The following is a 19,844-nucleotide window of genomic DNA, read 5'->3' as shown; positions in this document are numbered from 1 at the left end:
TCCTGGAGTCCCTGATCTTGTCTTGCAAATAGTAATTTTGTGCTTTGTGCCATGCTTAGCCTGACACTTGACTCATCAATGTGATCTAAGCTTCCCTCAGAAGTACTCTGCAGAACTGAATATTAAACTTGTAGCATGATAATGTTTGGTTACCCCAAAAATAAGAGAAAAAAATACCATCATCTGATCTCTTCTCTGCAGAAATCTGTATTGCAATTTACTCAGGTTAGGTTCTTGTTTTTTGATTGTGTGACATATTTTAACATGGCATTGTTCCAGCTTAGCCCTGCAACTGATAGGACCACAATAAACAGTGCTACCCCTCAAATACACAATGATACACACACACACACACACACACACACACACACACACACTCCGAGTCCTCTGCCCTGGGGTCTAAAGGGAATAGGGACCCTATCATCTATCTGAGTCCTTCACTTTCCAAAACACAGATGTTTTTACCTCAGCCCTGAAATTATTGACAATGTTGTCATTATGGTTTGGGCATTGAGGAGATGGGGTGGCAATAAGTGGAGTTATTTGTGAAATTCCATTCCCCTCTGAGGAATTACTGAAAGGAACCTCACTAGAACACTTGGTTAAATGATAATTATTAAGCTCAGTGCTGCCAGAAGGGTTCAAAACCCCAGTCCTTGCTTTTGGGAAGCTCCTAGGCTAACAGAGAATCTTCTATATAACAGTCTCAAGGCACAATATGATGCAGACCTTAGAGAAGAGCCCTCCTTACTGGTTAAGCTGAGTGCTGAAATATCACTCTTCATATCTTATGATCATATCCCAGGATAAACTTGAAAGGCAAAAAGATAATCCCTGGGCTCAGAAAAGAGAATGCCTTGAGAAGGAGGCATTCAATCTGGGCCTTTTTAGACAGGAGTGAGTGAAACTGTCAATTATTTAGAGGAAAGGATGGGCAAGGCTAGTAAGTGTGGCTGGGCATCAAGGAAAACCAAAGGCTAAGTGAAAAACCTTATAGGCTTACCCATCCTTGTGAATTGAAGGTTTAATTGTCCTATGGGTTTTGGAGCTAGAATTTCTGCAAACAGAAGAATTAGGCAAACTGAATCTTAAACAGGGCTGCTTTATAGAACCTTGATGCCTTGGCTAGAAGGTAGGCCCTTTGGGCTTTCTCTTACCCTTGCTTCTTTGCTCTGTTGGAGTAGAGGCCAGCCCACAGCTCTCTACATTGTCCCCTTCTCTGTAATAGGGATCAGCAGTATGCTGTGTAAGAAGCCATGGTCCACAGAGTTGGGTTCCAGATCATGCCAAGGCATCCATCTAAGCCTTGGGCACTTGTGAAATGGAGATCAAAATAGCTTCTCTACCTGTGGTCCACTACAGAGATGTGAGGTTAGATAGGATAATGAACATCAAAAGCATTTTGTAAGCTGTAAAGTGCAAAGCAAATGAGAAAGACTGGCATTCCGGTTATATAAGTCAGATCTCAGTTTCCTAGGAAGTAGTTGTTTGTTGTTGTTTAGTCACTAAGTTGAGACCATGTGTAAAAGGCCACTCATTTGAGAAAGCCATTCAACTACAGGAGGTCCAAGGAACCAGCTGCCTTGGCCCATGCTAAGGAAGAGCCAAGTGTTAAGAGATTTTAAAGATGTTTGTGGATTTATACAAAGTCCTCTGTTAAGGGCAATTTAAAAAGCCTTCTGTATATGTTGTGGGAGTGGGTGAACTAGGCAGGGTTGTATCCCCGGGATTCAAATTCTCTTCCCCCAGCTTCAGGTTCTCCTCCTAACTAGGCCCAGGGCCATCTCTGCTGGCAAAGGTCAGAGTTGAAATTATACTGTCTCCTACTTCCCTGCTTTGTCCCTTCCAGAGCCAGGCACCCCACCCATAGTGTCACTGCCCTGTTTCCCTCACAAGGCAGTAGGACAGAAGCTGACAGGAATCACCTGTAGCTAGTGCTCCTTAAGCCCAGCCCCACCTAGCCATCTGACTCAGGCCTCTTTTCCATACTCCTTACTGCCTCACCAGGTCCCAATGCTGTCCTTTCCCAGTGGGCTATGCTACCTTTGCTCGGGACCACAGTTCAGGAGAGTGCGGTGGGGCAGAAGGCAAAGGGGACTGCATAGGGGACTGAAAAGGGACAGATTCTGCAGCTCCCTCAGGCTGAGGCTGGCTCCCTTCATAGTTTCTGCCAAGAAAGTAGTCCTGCTAAGTGCAGAGCCCCTCCACCCTAAGGTTTCTCAAACTGCATGCCTATCTAAGTTTCAGTTGGACTGGTGGGTGAGGGAATACTCTAAGGCTACCCTGTGATCCCTGGCAGGGGCCACTTGCTGAAGCTATTGCTAGCACGGCAGGAATTGGGCTGTGTCCATCCCTGCTCCAGAGAGGCCAGCCTCAGGCCATTCTTAGACCAGTGGAAGGCTAAGTCAGAGCTACTTCCTCCTCCTCTCCTCTCAAAACACAGAAAGAGACCAGTCACAAATTTGCCCCAGGAATCCATCTCAGTAACGGGGAAACAGCTGCAGCGAGTCCTGCACATTCTGCTCCCAGCCCTATTTCCTGGGGCCAGCTGAGCCAACTTAGAGAAGGCTGAATTCAGGGAAGAAGTGTGTGGATTTATGCAGTAGCTCCAGAGGCATGGCCTAAACCAGTCGTAGTTTCCCAGACCTCCTCCAAGAAGTTTCCCTGGGAGCAATCCCACTCTGGGTGCATCTTGTGCTTGTACATGCAGTGGAAGGTGGTCTAAGGAAGGAGTAATAAGGACAGGAAGTCCAGCCAGCCTCCCCCCACTTCCTGAGAGTCAGCCAATTCTGCACTGTAATCAGTTCTCCCTACTTGGGGGAAATCCAGCAAGTTCTTTTGGTTTCAACTGGAAAATAAGGCTATTAAGAGTGCCTACATTTTAAAGCTATTTTAAGGAATTAAAATCTGATGTATATAAAGTAACAAATAAAATCCATAACAGAGGCTCAAAAACATAGCAACGAGTTTTACATATATTTTATTCAAACTGCTGCTATTAAGTCACTTCAGTCGTGTCCAACTCTGTGCGACCCCATAGATGGCAGCCCACCAGGCTCCCCCGTCCCTGGGATTCTCCAGGTAAGAACACTGGAGTGGGTTGCCATTTCCTTCTCCAATGCATGAAAGTGAAAAGTGAAAGAGAAGTCGCTCAGTTGTATCTGACGCTTAGCGACCCCATGGACTGCAGCCTACCAGGCCTCTCCATCCATGGGATTTTCCAGGCAAGAGTACTGGAGTGGGGTGCCATTGCCTTCTCTGTTTTATTCAAACTATAGTTGGACAATTTCTAGCAGCAAAACTACCTCAGTCAGGGTTGACTAAGGTGCTTCCCAGGCTCTAAGGGTATGTCACCAAACCTTCTTGGGCCTCAATTTACACAAATGGTAAATGAAGGAGCCTTCATTTCTTCTCACAGGAGGCTTCAGTTCTTTTAGTCAACTTTTGATTTCGGGGGCCCAAAATATTTCCTCAAATCAACTACTGGTTTACAGCTCTAGTTTATCTGGGAATCTCCACTAGCCAGGTTCTCTAGCCCAAGCCAGAAAGGTCAACAATCCAAACTTAGCTAAAGTACTGATACAAAGGAAATTCAAATCAACAAATGTCCTTCATCCACTCCTGGTACTTGTTGTTTAATCACTAAGTCATGTTCTACTCTTTTGTGACTCCCATAGACTGTAGCTTGCCTGGCTCCTCTGCCCATGGGATTCCCCAGGCATAAATACTGCAGTATGTTGTCATTTCCTTCTTTAGGAGATCGTCCCAACCCAGGGATAGAACCCACATCTCCTGCATTGGCAGGCAGATTCTTTACCACTGAGCCACAAGGGAAGCACTCATGGTACTTACCAGCTTACAAAATGTTCCCCACGTCCTCACTCACGCCCATTTCTCCTTCCCAGTGATCCATTAATCAGGCCTGGTTGCTGCTGCTGTTTAGTCACTAAGTCATGTCTCTTTTGCAACACTATAGACTGTACCCAACCAGGTTCCTCTGTCCATGGGATTTTCCTGGCATGAATACTGGAGTGGAGAATACTTTCTTCTCAAATGCACATGGAACATTCCCAGGATAGACCACATCCTGGTTCACAAATCAAGAATCAGTAAATTTAAGAAAACTGAAATCATATCAAGCATCTTTTCTGACCACAACGCTGAGACTAGGTATCAATTACAGGAGGAAAAAAAAACTGTATAAAACACAAACACATGGAGATCGAACAATACATTTCTAAATAACAAACAGGTTATTGAAGAAGTGAAAAGAGAAATCAAAAAGTTCCTAGAAAAACATGACAGTGAAATCATGATGACCCAAAACCTATGGGATGCAGCAAAAGCAGTTCTAAGAGGGAAGTTTATACACAATCCTACCTCAAGAAACAAACAAACAAACAAAAACATCTAATAGACAACCTAACTTTACACCTAAAACAACTGGAAAAAGAACAAATGAAAAGACCCAAAGTTAGCAGAAGGAAAGAAATCAAACATCAGAGCATAAGTAAATGAACAGGAAATGAAGGGACAATACTAAAGATTAATAAAACTAAAAGCAGATTCTTTGAGAAGATAAATAAAATTGACAAACCTTTAGCCAGACTCATAAAGAAAAAAAGGGAGAAGAATCAAATCAACAAAATTAGAAATGAAAAAGGAGGGGTTACAACAGACAATGCAGAAATACAAAGCATTATAGGAGACTATTATGAACAACAATATGGCAATAAAATAGATAACCTGGAAGAAATGGACAGATTCTTAGAAAGGTTCAATCTTCCAAGACTGAACCAGGAAGAAATAGAAACAATGAGCAACTCAATTACAAGCACTGAAGTTGAAGCTGTGATCAAAAATCTCCCAGAAAACAAAAGCCCAGGACCAGATGGCTTCACAGGAGAATTCTATCAAACATTTAGAGAAGAGCTAATGCCTATCCTTCTAAAACTCTTTCAAAAAACTGCAGAGGAAGGGACACTTCCGATCATTCTATGAGGTCACCATCACCCTGATACCAAAACCTGACAAAGACAACACAGAAAAAGAAAACTACAGGTCAATATCACTGATGAATATAGATGCAAAAATCCTCAACAAAATTTTAGCAAACAGAATTCAGCAACACATCTGAAAGCTCATATATCATGAACAAGTGGGCTTTATTCCACAGATGCAAGGATTCTTCAATATTTGCAAATCAATCAATGTGATATACCATATTAACAAGTTGAAGGATAAAAACCATATGATTATCTCAATAGATGCAGAGAAAGTCTTTGACAAAATTCAAAACCCATTTATGATAAAAACTCTCCAGAAAGCAGGCATAGAAAGAATATACCTCAACCTAATAAAAGCCATGTGTGATAAACCCAGAGCAAACATTATCCTCAATGGCAAAAAATTGAAAGCATTTCCCCTAAAGTCAGGAACAAGACAAAGGTGCCCACTCTCACCACTACTATTCAACATAGGTTTGGAAGTTTTAGCCACAGCAATCAGAGAAGAAAAAGGAAAAAAAAGGAATCCAGATCAGAAAAGAAGAAGTAAAACTCTCACTGCTTGCAGATGACATGATCCTCTACATAGAATACCCTAAAGACACTACCAGAAAATTGCTAATCAATGAATATAGCAAAGATGCAGGATATAAAATTAACACACAGAAATCCCTTGCATTCCCATACATTAACAATGAGAAAGCAGAAAGAGAAAGAAAAAATTTCATTCACCATTGTGATGAAGAGAATAAAATACTTAGGAATAAATTTACCTAAAGCAACAAAAGACCTATATATAGAAAATGATAAAACACTGATGAAAGAAATCAAAGATGACACAAATAGATGGAAAAATATACCATGTTCATGGATCAGAAGAATCAATATAGTGAAAGTGAGTAGACTATCGAAAGCAATCTAGATTCAATGTAATCCCTATCAAGCCACCAATGGTGTTTTTCACAGAACTAGAACAAACAATTTCACAATTTGTATGGACATACAAAAAACCTCGAATAGCCAAAGCCATCTTGAGAAAGAAGAATGGAACTGGAGGAATCAACCTGCCTGACTTCAGACTATACTGCAAAGCTACAGTCATCAAGACAGTATAGTACTGACACAAAGACAGAAATATAGATCAATGGAACAAAACAGAAAGTCCAAAGATAAATCCACACACCTATGGACACCTTATCTTTGACAAAGGAGGCAAGAATATACAATGGAGAAAAGAGAATCTCTTTAACAAGTGGTGCTGGGAAAACTGGTCAATCACTTGTAAAAGAATGAAACTAGAACACTTTCTAACACCATACACAAAAATAAACTCAAAATGGATTAAAGATCTAAGTGTAAGACCAGAAACCATAAAACTCCTAGAGGAAAACATAGGCAAAACATTCTCTGACACAAATCACAGCAAGATCCTCTATGACCCATCTCCCAGAGTAATGAAAATAAAAGCAAAAATAAACAAATGGGACCCAATTAAACTTAAAAACTTTTGCACAATACAGGAAACTATAAGCAAGGTGAAAAGACAGCCTTCAGAGTGGGAGGAAATAACAGCAAACGAAACAAATGACAAAGAATTAATCTCAAAAAAATACAAACAGCACATGCAGCTCAATATCAGAAAAATAAAGGACCCAATCAAAAAATGTGCCAATGACCTAAACAGACATTTCTCCAAAGAAGACATAGAGATGGCTAACAAACACATGAAAAAATGCTCAACATCACTCATTATCAGAGAAATACAAAGCAAAACCACAATGAGGTACCATCTCATGCCTGTCAGAATGGCTGCTGTCAAAAAGTCTACAAACAATAAATGCTAGAGAAGGTGTAGAGAAAAGGGAACCCTCTTACACTGTTGGTGGGAATGCAAACTAGTACAGCTACTATGGAGAACAGTGTGAAGATTCCTTAAAAACTGAAAATACAACTTCTATATGACCCACCAATCCCACTGCTGGGCATGCACACTGAGGAAACCAGAATTGAAAGAGACATGTGCACCCCAATGTTCATTGGAGCACTACTTACAATAGCTAGGACATGGACGCAACCTAGATGTCCATTGGCAGACAAATGGATAAGAAAGTTGTGGTACATATACACAATAGAATTATTACTCAGCTATTAAAAAGAATGCATTTGAATCAGTTCTAATGAGGTGGATGAGACTGTAGCCTATTAAACAAAGTGAAGTAAGTCAGGAAGAAAAACACCAATACAGTATATTAACGCATATATATGGAATATAGAAAGATGGTAATGATGACCCTATATGTGAGACAGTGAAAGAGACAGATATAAAGTACAGACTTTTGGACTCTGTGGGAGAAGGCAAGGGTGGGATGATTTGAGAGACTAACATTAAAACATGTATATTACCATATGTGAAATAAATCATCAGTCCAAGTTTGATGCATGAAACAGGGCACTCAAAGCCAATGCACTGGAAGAACTCAGAGGAATGGGATGGGGAGGACGTGGGAGGGGAGTTCCAGATGAGGACACATGTACACCCATGGCTGATTCATGTCAATGTATGGCAAAAACCACCACAATATTGTAAAGTAATTAGCCTCCAATTAAAATAAATACATTTAAAACAAAAGAAAAAAAACATATTGAAAGATAAAAACTATATGATAATCTCAATAGAAAGAAAGTCTTTGACAAAATTCAACACCCATTTATGATATAAACTCTTCAAAAAATGGGCATAGAAGGAATCTACCTCAACATAATAAAGGCCATATAAACCCACAGCAAATATTACTTTCAATGGTGAAAAACTGAGAGCATTCCCTCTATGACGAGGAATAAGACAACAGTGCCAACTCCTGTCACTATTATTCAACACAGTTTTGGAAGTCCTAGCTATGGCAGAGAAGAACATGAAATAAAAGGAATCCAGGTTTGAAAAGAAGTAAAACTCTCACTGTTTGCAGACATTATACCATATATAGAAAATCCTAAAGATACTATCAGAAACTTACCAGGACCAATCAGTGAATTTAGTAAAGTCACAGGATACAAAATCAACACACAGAAATCCCTTGCATTCCTATATCCTAACAATGAAAAATCAGAAAGAGAAATTAAGGAAATGATCCTAGGAATAAATTTACCTAAAGAAACGAAAGACCTGTATATAGGAAACTATAAAACACTGATGAAAGAAATCAAAATGACACAATTAGATGGAGAAATATACCATGTCTTGGATTGGAAAAATCAATATAGTGAAAATGAGTATATTACCCAAAGCAATCTATAGATTCAACATAATCTCTATCAAACTACCAATGGTATTTTTCACAGAACTAGAACAAATAATTTCACAATTTGCATGGAAACACAAAAGACTCTGAATAGCCAAAGCCATCTTGAGAAAGAAGAATGGAACTGGAGGAATCAACCTTCCTGACTTTAGACTATATACTACAAAGCTATAGTCATCAAGACAGTATGGTATGTGTGCTCAGTTGCTCAACCATGTCCAAATTTTTGCGACCCCATGGGCTGTAGGCTTCTCTGTCCATGGGATTTCCAGGCAACAATACTAGAAGATGGGTTGCCATCTTCTCAACCCCAAGACAGTATGGTACTTGCACAAAAATAGAAATATAAACCAATGGAACAAGATCTTAAAGCCCAGAGATAAACCCACACACCTGTGAGCACCTTATGTTTGACAAAGGAGGCAAGGATATACAATGGGGCAAAGACAGTCTCTTCAGTAAGTGCTGCTGGGAAAACTTGACAGCTATCTGTAAAAGAATGAAATTATAACACTTCCTAACACCTTGCTGCTGCTGCTGCTAAGTTGCCTCAGTCATGTCCGACTCTGTAGGACCCCATAGATGGCAGCCCACCATGGTCCCCCATCCCTTGGATTCTCCAGGCAAGAACACTGGAGTGGGTTGCCATTTCCTTCTCCAATGCATGAAAGTGAAAAGTGAAAGTGAAGTCACACAGTTGTGTCTGACTCTCAGCGACTCCATGGACTGCAGCCTACCAGGCCTCTCCATCCACGGGATTTTCCAGGCAAGAGTACTGGAGTGGGTTGCCATTGCCTACTCTGTCCTAATACCATACACAAAGATAAATTCAAAATGGATTAAAAACCTAAATGTAAGACCAGAAACTATAAAACTCTTAGAGAAAAACATAGGCAAAATATTCTCTGACGTAAATTACAACAAGATCCTCTATGACCCACCTCCCACTGCTGCTGCTGCTTTGTCACTTCAGTCTTGTCTGACTCTGTGTGACCCTAATGGACTGCAGCCTGCCACGCTCCTCTGTCCATGGGATTCTCTAGGCAAGAATACTAGAGTGGGTTGCCATGCACTCCTCCAGGGGATCTTCCCAACTCAGGGATTGAACCTGGGTCTCCTGCATTGCAGGCAGATTCTTTACCACTGAGCCACCAGGGAAGTCCCATGACCCACCTCCTAGAGTAATGGAAATAAAAACAAAAATAAACAAGTGGGACCTAGGTAAACTTAAAAGGTTTTTGCACAGCAAAGGAAACTATAAACAAGGTGAAAAGACAACCCTCAGAATGGGAGAAAATAACAGCAAATGAAACAGCTGACAAATAATTAATTTCCAAAATATACAAGCAGTTTATGCAGCTCAATACCAGAAAAAAACGAGCAATCCAATCAAAAAGTGGGCAGAAGACCTAAAGAGACATTTGTCCAAATAAGACATAAAGATGACTAATAAAACACACGAAAAGATGGTCAAGATTGCTCATAATTAGAGAAATGCAAATCAAAACTACAATGAAATATCACCTCACACCTCTCAGAATGGCCATCATAAAAAAATCTACAAACAATAAATTCTAGAGAGAGTGTGGAGAAAAGGGAACCCTTTTGCACTGTTGATGGAAACGTAAATTGATATAGCCACTATGGAAGACAGTATGGAGATTCCTTAAAAAACTAGGAATAAAACTACCATATGACCCAACAATCCCAGTTCTGGGCATATACCCTGAGAAAACCATAATTAAAAAAGACACATGTACCCAGTGTTCACTGCAGCACTATTTATAGTAGCTAGGACATGGAAGCAACCTAGATGTCCAACAGATGAATGGATATAAAAGATATGGTACATATATACACAATGGAATATTACTCAGCCATAACAAGGAACACATTTGAGTCAGTGCAAAGGAGGTGGATGAACCTAGAACCTATTATACAGAGTGAATTAAACCAGAAAGAGAAAAACAAATATAATGTATTAACACACATATATGAAATCTAGAGAGATGGTTCTGATGAACCTATTTGCACAACAGCAATGGAGATGCAGACATAGAGAACAGACTTATGGACACAGGGTGGTAGGAAGGAGAGGGTGGGACGAATGGATAAAGTGGCATGGAAACACACACTAACATATGTAAAATAGACAGCCAGTTGGAATCTGCTGTATGACTCAGGGAACTCAAACTGGGGCTCTGTGATAACCTAGAGGGGTGGGATGAGGTGGGAGGGAGGCTCAAGAGTGAAGGGACACAGTATACCTATGGCTGACCCATGTTGATATAGGGCAGAAACCAATACAATATTATAATTATCCTTAAATTATAAAGTAATACATTAAAAAAAGAATACTGGAGTGGGTTACCATTTCCTTAGGGGATGTTAACTCCTTGTCACACAGAGAAAAAAATTGTTAAGGCTTGGGAGAAGACTTGCCAAAAGTCACACAGTGGGATGATGACAGAGCCACACCAACTTCCAGGCCTCTGAGTCTCAATTCTATGCCACTCTGCTGCACTGTGCTGGGCCCTAATCAAGGAAGAAGACTTAGAGTGAGGACTATGCAGGTTCCCCTCACACCTGTAAGAGCCATCCTCTTCCTCTCCCATCACACTCTTGTACCAATCCAGCTGAGCCTTCTCTTCAGCATTTCCAGTCCTCACTGGCTACCACTATTTTGGTCCCACCTAGAACATTCCAGAAAGCTTTCTGTGGCTATTATTCTTATCCAGAAACCCCACTATCACCACTCCCAAACTGTGGAACATGTTCCTCTACTCTTCTCCTTGGGAGATAAGTTTGAGGAGCCAAAACAAAGGTCCAAACAGAAACCTGCCATTGGGGACAAACATAAAGGTAAGGACAAAATGAAAATAAAGAATTTGAGTTATTGTTTAAGGAAAATGACCAACAAGATCTGGAATTTGAATTAACATTTCTAAAGCCTACAGCCAAAGTCTACTCTCAAAACCATTTTTTTCAGGACCTGAAGGAAGGGCTGTCTAGCTTGGTACTCTTTGGGAGAGCTGTAAATGCTGCTGGTAGAGCCCCAAGCAAGCTATCCCTGCAACTACTCCTCCCCTAATTTGCAGCCTTCCTCAGAGGCACCTCTTCTTAAGGGGGGCATCTCACTAACTCTAGATGCAGCAAAGACCCCAAAATGAGCCCTCTAGCCCCTGTTCCCATTTCCTCAACACCAGCCCCTCAAATGAATTATCTTATTCAGCCATGAGTAATTCATTCAGCCCAGCCTCAGTCTGTCTGTTCTTTTCTCTTGAATGCAGCCTCCTTTATCTTATACAGCAGTCACCACATCTAGCACAGAGCAGCAGCTCAAACAATGTTGGTTCAACTGAATTCTAATTCAGCTAGAGCTTATCAGCCCAAAACTAAAATGCCAGAGTCACTCCTTTCAGGCTGGAGATTTGAGAAAGAGACCTAACCTTTTTGAAGAAAATGCTACCTAACATATGGAGTCACAGTAAGGATTAGAGATGATAAATATAAAAGATTACTTGCTAGGTACTAAGAAGATGTTCAATAAAGGGCCCTTGTGATAGGGCCTCTTGCAGCTACCTTCTCCACTCTAGTTCCTCAGATTTCCCCTCACTGAGATGAGGATGACAAAAGTCTCTTAACAGCATTCCCTCTGGTTCCTCCTGCTGCAGCACTGAAATCCCACCCCCTTGCCTCCCCGCTTCCATCTCATCCACCCCGCACACCCTTGCCAGATTCATTTTCTTACAACTCTGATTTCAGTGCATCACACCTTGACTTACTAAATTATTCGGCACTGCCTACAAGATTAAGGCCAACTCCCTTTGCCTGACCTTCAAGACCTGCACTCTCCATGTCGCTTGCAGGTTTCCTAGGCTCACTTCTCTGCCCCTTAGCTTCAGCCCTAAATATACAGGGCTTATCCAGTCTAGGAGGTATGGTCACTCAGACTCTGCCTCTACCTAGAAATGGGCTTACCTGGTGAAACTTCTTGATGCAGCAGCTTTCTCCTCAGGCTACTGAGCCTGCCTCTCCAGCTTGCCTCGAATGGTGGGGGCTCTCGGAACCACCTACTTGCCACTCTCCTCTAAGGCTCCCAAACTGCCTTAGAACGGAATGTATTCAAAGGTGTCATACCTGAATGATAAGGCTTCCATTATTTCAGTACTAACTCAGCAAGGGTGAGATCAAAGGCAACATACCTCCTTCTTCCTCTGTTCAGATGAAGAACAGGAGAAGAGCTAACTCCAGGGAAAGAGATGTGATAAGGCAGTCAGAAAAGCCTGCAGAGGAACAGCTGGATCAAGTTAACAATGGAGACTCCTGACTTTCCTAGGTATCCTCTATATGTACCATATCCTCTACATGCACCATACCCTAAGTGAGAGACCTCAGTAAAGAAACGGAGGTTTGGGAGGGATCAAATCAGTGTGCTTAGAGGAAGAAGCATTAAATTGAGGGCCAGGAACTTTGTGCTCTTATGTAACCTTTGGCAAACAAATCACTTCCCTGTTCTGGGCCTCAGTTTTCCCATTTAGAAATGGGAGACTGGACTGGGAATCTGTTTCCTCCAGGCTGCATGAAGCTGGGGAAAGGACAGTATTGTGTTTAGTTTTCCAGTGGCTGCTGAGTTAGGAGTCATGTTGAGGAAATGTCATTTTGGGGGTTCTAGGCTTCACTGGGAGGCCTGGATGCCTATCTGGTTGGGCCCACTGCAGAACAGAGGTGAACTGCAGCCCTGCCTCACTCCATATGCCTCTCACTTCTATCCTCCCTCTGCAAGCCCACCCAACACTCTACTTTTCTGAATGTGCTAGGCCTAGCCTATGAATATATAAAATGTACAGATTCTTGAGGATCCACAAGCTGGCCAGGCCCAGCCCTCTCTCTGGAGAACTGCAGCCCCCAGTTGAGGGGCACTGTCTAGAGAAGAGGTGTTAGTATCTGCTTGGAAACCCAGCAGGGGGAAAAAAAAAAACTGTAGATGAAAGCAGTGAAGGCTCTGCAACAAGAAATGCAGATCAAAAGATTGCAAAGCTCCCCAACCCATCCCCATCCCCTGCAGTACCATTATGCCTGCCTCTGACTCCACCAAACTCCCTCAGGCCATTTTCTTCATTGTACTTATTATCCCCTAATCCCAAAAGGGGAGGTGCAGGGGAGCAATGCACCCTCACTCAGCTAGCACCTGCACTTCTGCAGTGGTTCTGCCTGCCTTGCTAGACACATGAACAGGTTTGAAAAATAAGACCAAGGAGACATGAAAGACTGATTATTTAATTCAGAGAAGTTGAAGGTGGAAGAGATGGTTTAATGCCCATGAAATCGCCATGAATTGTCAAGCAGTAGAGCTATGGTGGGAGAAGGTAATGGCACCCCACTCCAGTACTCTTGCCTGGAAAATCCCATGGACGGAGGAGCCTGGAAGGCTGCAGTCCATGGGGTCGCTGAGGGCCGGACACGACTGAGCGACTTCACTTTCACTTTTCACTTTCATGCATTGGATAAGGAAATGGCAACCCAGTCCAGTGTTCTTGCCTGGAGAATCCCAGGGACGGGGGAGCCTGGTGGGCTGCCATCTATGGGGTCGCACAGAGTCGGACATGACTGAAGCGACTTAGCAGCAGCAGAGCTATGGTGGCCAGCTGTTCTCAACCCCACCTGCCAACACACACACACACTTGGTTTCAGTATAGCATGAGAGGCTCAGATTACATCTGAAAAAGAACTTCCTGGCCATGAGATGGGTAAACCAAGAATGACTGACACAAAGGTCTATGAAATGCCTCTTCCGAGGGCTTTACTTTTATCACCCAGTCTATCTACCTGGACAGGACTTGAGGCTGGGGAACTGAAGAAATAACACTAGGCAGCTCTCTTCCAACCCCTTCTTCCTCTTTGGTTCTTCAAAGAAGCTAGACTTGTTGCTATTTCTTTCATTCCCTTCATCCTCTGGTTCAGAGAGTGTAAATGTAACAGTTCTTGAGGAATTTTTAACACCTCCACTATACTATGAGAGAAACACTGGATTGCCAGCTTCTTTCAACTACTTCTCTTCTGAAACTTTCAGCCCCTGACAGGTTGTAGAACAAGACTGAAAAAGCAAGAGACGTGAAAGGGGAGGAGTTCCTAGAAAGCTAACCAAGCTTCTTTTCACTCTTGATGAATGGGTGAGGTAAGAAGAGGGGTTGATTCATGTGATTTGTACTGATTTATGCTGAATGGATACAGTGGATAAGAGGAGCTGCACAGGAGGCAGTTGGTGCTGGTGGTGGTGCTTAGTTGCTAAGTCTCTCCCTAAATTCTATGTGAACTTAAGCGAGTCTCTGCTGCTTTGCGAGGCCTTGGGATTCCCGTCTGTAAGAAAAGGAGTCCAAACTGGTGCTTCCTGAAGGCCTGTCCAGCTTGGAGAAAAACGATCAGCAAAGGACTAAGGGGCACTCAGCCTTTACCACATTGGTATATAGAATCCTGGCTCTGTCCTTCCCCGCCACCCCACCAAGATCCCCTGCAAGGCCAAAGAGAGGCTGACAATATACAGTTTCCCTCTAGAGATAGCCTGCTCCCCTAGTTCTTCCAGATCCAAAGATGACTTTTTACCCGCCCAACTTATGGCACTCTTCCAATCCCTTTCTAAGAACCCATTCTAAAACCCTTTCTAAAATCCTGTTTTATTGTGGCATATCTGCACACAAAAAATATCAGAACTTCCCAATTCCCCACTCTTTGATGGCCCCTTCCTTCATTCCTTCAAGATCAGACCCCATTTCACAACCTGGCATTTGGGAAACCCAACACCACTGGGCCTCAATTTCCTTTTTACCTTGCTGTTGGTGTTGTTCAGTTGCTAAGTCACATCTGACTCTTTAAGACCCCAGGAACTGCAGCATGCCAGGCTTCCCTGTCCTTCACTATCTCCCAGAGTTTGCTCAAATCCATGTTCATTGAGTCGGTGATGCCATTCAACCATCTCATCCTCTGTTGCCCCTTCTCCTTCTGCCCTTAATCTTTCCCAGCATCATGGTCTTTCCCAGCGAGTCAGCTCTTTGGACCAGGTGGTTAAAGTATTGGAGGTCCAGTTTCAGCATCAATCCTTTCAATGAATATTCAGGACTGATATCCTTTATGATTGACTGGTTGGATCTCCTTGCAGTCCAAGAAGACTCAAGAGTCTTCTCCAATAACACAGTTCAAAAGCATCAATTCTTCGGCACTCAGCCTTCTTATGGTCCAACTCTCACATCCATACATGACTACTGGAAAAACCACAGCTTTGACTATACAGATCTTTGTTGGCAAAGTGACATCTCAGCTTTGTAATATGCTATGTAGATTTGTCATAGCTTTCCTTCCAAGGAGCAAGCATCTTTTAATATCATGGCTGCAATCGTTGTCTGCAGTGATTTAGGGCCCAAGAAAATACAATCTGTCACTGCTTCCACTTTCTCCCCCTTCTATTTGTCATGAAGTGATGGGAACGAATGCCATAATCTCAGTTTTTTGAATGTTGCGTGTTAATTCAGTTTTTTCACTCTTTTCTTTCACTTTCATCAAGAGAGTCTTTAGTTCCTCTTCACTTTCTGCCATTAGAACGGTATCATCTGTGTACCTGAGGCTGTTGATATTTCTCCCAGAAATCCTGATTCCAGCTTGTGATTCATCCAGCTCAGCATTTCACACGATGTACTCTGCATACAAGTTAAATAAGCAGGGTGATAATATACAGCCTTGATGTACTCCTTTCCCAATTTTGAACCAGTCCATTGTTCCATGTCCAGTTCTAACTGTTGCTTCTTGAACTGCATATAGGTTTCTCAGGAGACAGGTAAGGTGGTCTGGTATTCCCATCTCTCGAAGAATTTTCCAGTTTGTTGTGATCTACACAGTCAAAGGCTTTAGCATAGTCAATGAAGCAGATGTTTTTCTGGAATTCCCTTGCTTTCTCTATGATCCAACGGATGTTGGCAATTTGATCTCTGGTTCCTCTGCCTTTTCTAAATCCAGCTTGAACATCTGGAAGTTCTGGGTATTTTCTGGTTGAAATTGTAAGGGGCATTTCTACCTTGGAGCCATACAATTTCAACCAGAAAAGACTGTCACTTCACTCATCCTGCTTGCTAGCCACTCCCTCCCATTCCTAATTTTGCTTATACAACTATATTTTGCCTAACCAAAACCCCTCTAATTTCTGGAGGCTTCCCAGAACAATACCTCATGTACACACAGATCTCTCATCTCTCTCCATGGCAGCTGTCTCTAGATTCATGAATTAGCTGGGGACTGGGCAATGCAGGTCCTGAGCTTATAGACATTGTGCTTTATTTTTTTTAATTGTAGATGAAACCCATTCCCCTTCTCAATCATCATTATGTATACTCAATAAATATCTGAGACTTGAGTATCATTTTTCTAATCATTTTCATGTGAATCAGGACAAGAGCCAGTTGCGAACATAAAGGTCTTCTCCAAAGCTTGACAGACATTAAGTCCTTCCTGAGTATTCATTACCGCTGTGCATTGCTAGGGTTTCATGGAACTTCATCTGAGATTCAGGTTTCATTTACCCCTGTGAGAAGTTCGGAGAGAACCCAGACATTCATGGTATAAGGGAAACAAAGTAGAGGCAGGGAAATTTAATTATAGTTTGCTTCCTAAGCCAGAAAATGCCCAAGGGATGCAGGTGGCCTGGAGGAGTTCTGAGTTCTGAGAAAGAAGAGGTCATCTGGATTGCAAGAGATGGAAAGGCACTAAGAATATAGGCCCAGAGCTGAGAGGGAAGAGAATTTGAACATTGTAGGGTGAGTGAGTCAGAGTGTGGGGAGCAGAGTCATATAGGGCAGGGATGTTGGGTGGCTGCTGGTTTGAGACAGTGCAAAGGACATGTCCAGCTCTGAACCAGAGATACCCAGATGTAAGTAGGGGGATTGAATTGGTGCTTGGTCAAAGTGAGAGGAGGTGACTGTAGTGTCCTATCTGCAGTTCTTGCTAGTGTCACAAAAGTCCCCAGCTAGCCTTCCATTAAAGTGAGGGATTTACTGGGTCTCATTTTCTCCTCTTATAGGTACCTAGGCTTTGCCAGGGACCTGTAGTGTACAGAGTTTTCCACCCTCAGAGGTGTGTTAAAGGTCCAAGAAGAGCCTTTCAAGTCCCTAGATAGCTCCTGGGCTTCCCTGGTGGCTCAGATGGTACAGAATCCACCTGCAATGCAGGAGACCTGGGTTCGATCCCAGGGTTGGGAAGATCCGCTGAGGAGGGCATGGCAACCCACTCTGGTATTCTTGCCTGAAGAACCCCCGTGGACAGAGATGTCTGGTGGGCTACAGTCCATGGCATGGCAAAGAGTCAGACATGACTGAGCAACTAAGTACAGCACAGCACAGATAGCTTGCTCCTCAGAAAGGCCTATAGTCCACAGAAAGGGGCACACTTCCATGCAGACTGAGCAGTGGGTGGGGCCGATTGAGGGGAGCTGCACTGAGGGAGGGGGCTCTGCTGGACTCCCCAAGGTGTGGGTGGGGAGTCCAACAAAGCAGGACCCTCCATCAAGCCCATGTGAATGCAGCAGGCAGGTAAAGCTGCAGGAGATATTTGTGTGAGGGGCAAAGGTTCACCTTGACTCCCGCGGCCCATGCCAAGGCAAGCTTGGCCCATGGAGGCTGGATCTGCAGGGCCTGTCCTGAGCTGTGGCACGCCTAGCACAGCCCCTCACCGCCGGCAGAGCCTAGGCCAAGTCTGACGGTCACCAGTCAGAGGTGTCTGCAGCAGACAATGACAGCGGCCCAGCAGGCTGGGTATTTTCAGCAACTTTGAAGTTGGAGGATTTGGCTGCTTCTCTAGCTCTCTCACACACACCCAAACGGCTGTTTCTTTACTACAATAATTGCTCCCCCGACCTATGGCACAGAACCGCGCGCCCCCCCCCGCCCCCCGCCACACACACATACACCACACCACATCACACCATGGTTATCGCTATTTTTAAACCAGAGGTTGGAGAGAAAAGCGCAGCCAGTACCCTCCAAGGGGACAGGAGGTGAGGCAGGGCGGGGGAGGGGGAGCAGGGACAGGAGGGAGGCGCGGGGGCGAGGGAGAGTTTGACAAAGCGGCCTTGCAGCTCTAACCCAAGGACTAGCTTGAGCTGCTGACCTAACCCAAGGTACTCCGAGAGATGGGTTGCCAGCCCCTCTGTCCGCGGGGGCGGGCGCCAGATGCGCCCGGAAGCCCAGGAGCAGGGGGCGCGGCTGGTTGGGGCCTCAAGGCCGAGGTTCCAAAGGGAAGTGAGCAGCCCACAGGCCAAATTGAGCTCCTCTAGGGAGGAGACAGACAAAGTAGATACCCCAACCCACGCCAATGCAAGTACCCGTCGGGCCCAGGCCAGCGCGTAGGCTTCGTCCCTAGAGAAGAGGGAAAGGCAGGAGATGCGCCGGGAAGGGGAGGGGCGGCAGCCGGGCCGCTGTGATGAGCGATACTCGTCTAACACAGCTGTTCCAGCTAATGTGCTACAACAAAGCTGTAGAGCTCCGGGCCTACAAAAGCACCGCTGGGGGTGCTGGTTGGCTTCTCCCCTCACGAGACCACAGGGCAGCACGTGCGGGTCGCCTCCCCTGCCTCCCCCGAGAGCCCCGAGGCATGGCCCAGGATAGCCTGCCGGCCTGCCTTCCTCTTTCCACCTCTAGCCGCGGTCGCTAGCGCTCAGAGGACATGGCTCTGACTCTCACCAGAAAGTCCTTAAAGCTGGTTCCAAAGGGGAGCGCAGAGCGGTCCGGACGCCGATCGGCCCAGCCCTTAGAGCTCCTTTCCAGGCGGCCAGAGTGGAGCACTGCACCGTATGGCGGGCAGGCGGAGGCTCCTGCTGCGCGCAAAGCTTACCCGGCCCTGTCCGGTTTCCAGTCCGGTTTTTGTCTCTTGCGCCGCACTGGCCGGAGCTGGAGCCTTGGCTGCTACGGCTGAGAGCGTCGCCACCGCCGCCCCTGCCGCCGCTGTGGCTCCAGTCACCTCCTGCACCAGCTCCCCTTCCCAAGGCTCTGGACTGTTCCCCCATACCCCTCCCCCGCCCCAGTTTCGCAGCCACAGGGTGGGGCATTGGCTTCCTGATTGGCAGGCGTGTGGTCCAATCACCACAGTGAGAAAGCGTTTCCTGACTCACCCACTGTTTTCCTTGGTGCGTTTCTCTTTAAATGCAAATAAACGCGGGCGTGGTGTTGGCAGGGGGCGGAGAGGCTCCAGAACCCCTAGCGGGGACTCCTCAGTCCCCCACCCTCTCACGCCGGGCGGGTAGCTGCTTGGCGACGCCGTAAGCTCCAGGGGTTGGTCCCGTCAGTATGGAGCTCTCTGGAGCCCGGTTTCGCTTTTGCATGCGCTTTTATTTCCGTGGCCGCGGTGCAATCGGGCCGCGGCGCGCTGGCCGCCACCGGTAGTTTATTCCAGAGCGAGAGGCCCTCTGGGAGAGGCGGGGTGGAGAGATTGGGGTTCCTGGGGGACTACAGCGCACCCCCTGCACTTTTCCGGCCCCCTCCTTAGGCATAGAATCAGGGCC

At 44.7% G+C, this 19,844-nt stretch overlaps 2 protein-coding genes across 5 annotated transcripts in view; both read right to left on the bottom strand.

Annotated features, from left to right (window-relative positions):
* Positions 1-19,298, bottom strand: part of ARHGEF9 (Cdc42 guanine nucleotide exchange factor 9) — a 547,099-nt gene extending 527,801 nt beyond the window's left edge. Inside the window, exon 1 of the mRNA XM_055564524.1 lies at positions 19,178-19,298. The gene's annotated coding sequence lies outside the window, so the exon portion shown is untranslated. The remainder of the gene's footprint in view (positions 1-19,177) is intronic.
* The window catches only part of AMER1 (APC membrane recruitment protein 1), a 29,086-nt gene extending 9,769 nt beyond the window's left edge, over positions 1-19,317 (bottom strand). For 2 of the 4 annotated variants that reach the window (XR_008708380.1, XM_055564520.1), the window contains exon 1: positions 19,178-19,317. The gene's annotated coding sequence lies outside the window, so the exon portion shown is untranslated. Of the gene's footprint in view, positions 1-3,852; positions 5,585-19,026; positions 19,158-19,177 lie in introns of those variants that run through there. The other 2 variants (XM_055564521.1, XM_055564522.1) reach the window with 2 other exon arrangements.
* Between the last annotated feature and the right edge of the window lie 527 nt (positions 19,318-19,844).

Source organism: Bubalus kerabau, chromosome X, assembly GCF_029407905.1.
Source record: "Bubalus kerabau isolate K-KA32 ecotype Philippines breed swamp buffalo chromosome X, PCC_UOA_SB_1v2, whole genome shotgun sequence".
Lineage (NCBI taxonomy): Eukaryota > Metazoa > Chordata > Mammalia > Artiodactyla > Bovidae > Bubalus > Bubalus kerabau.
This window is presented reverse-complemented; position numbering and strand designations above follow the sequence as displayed.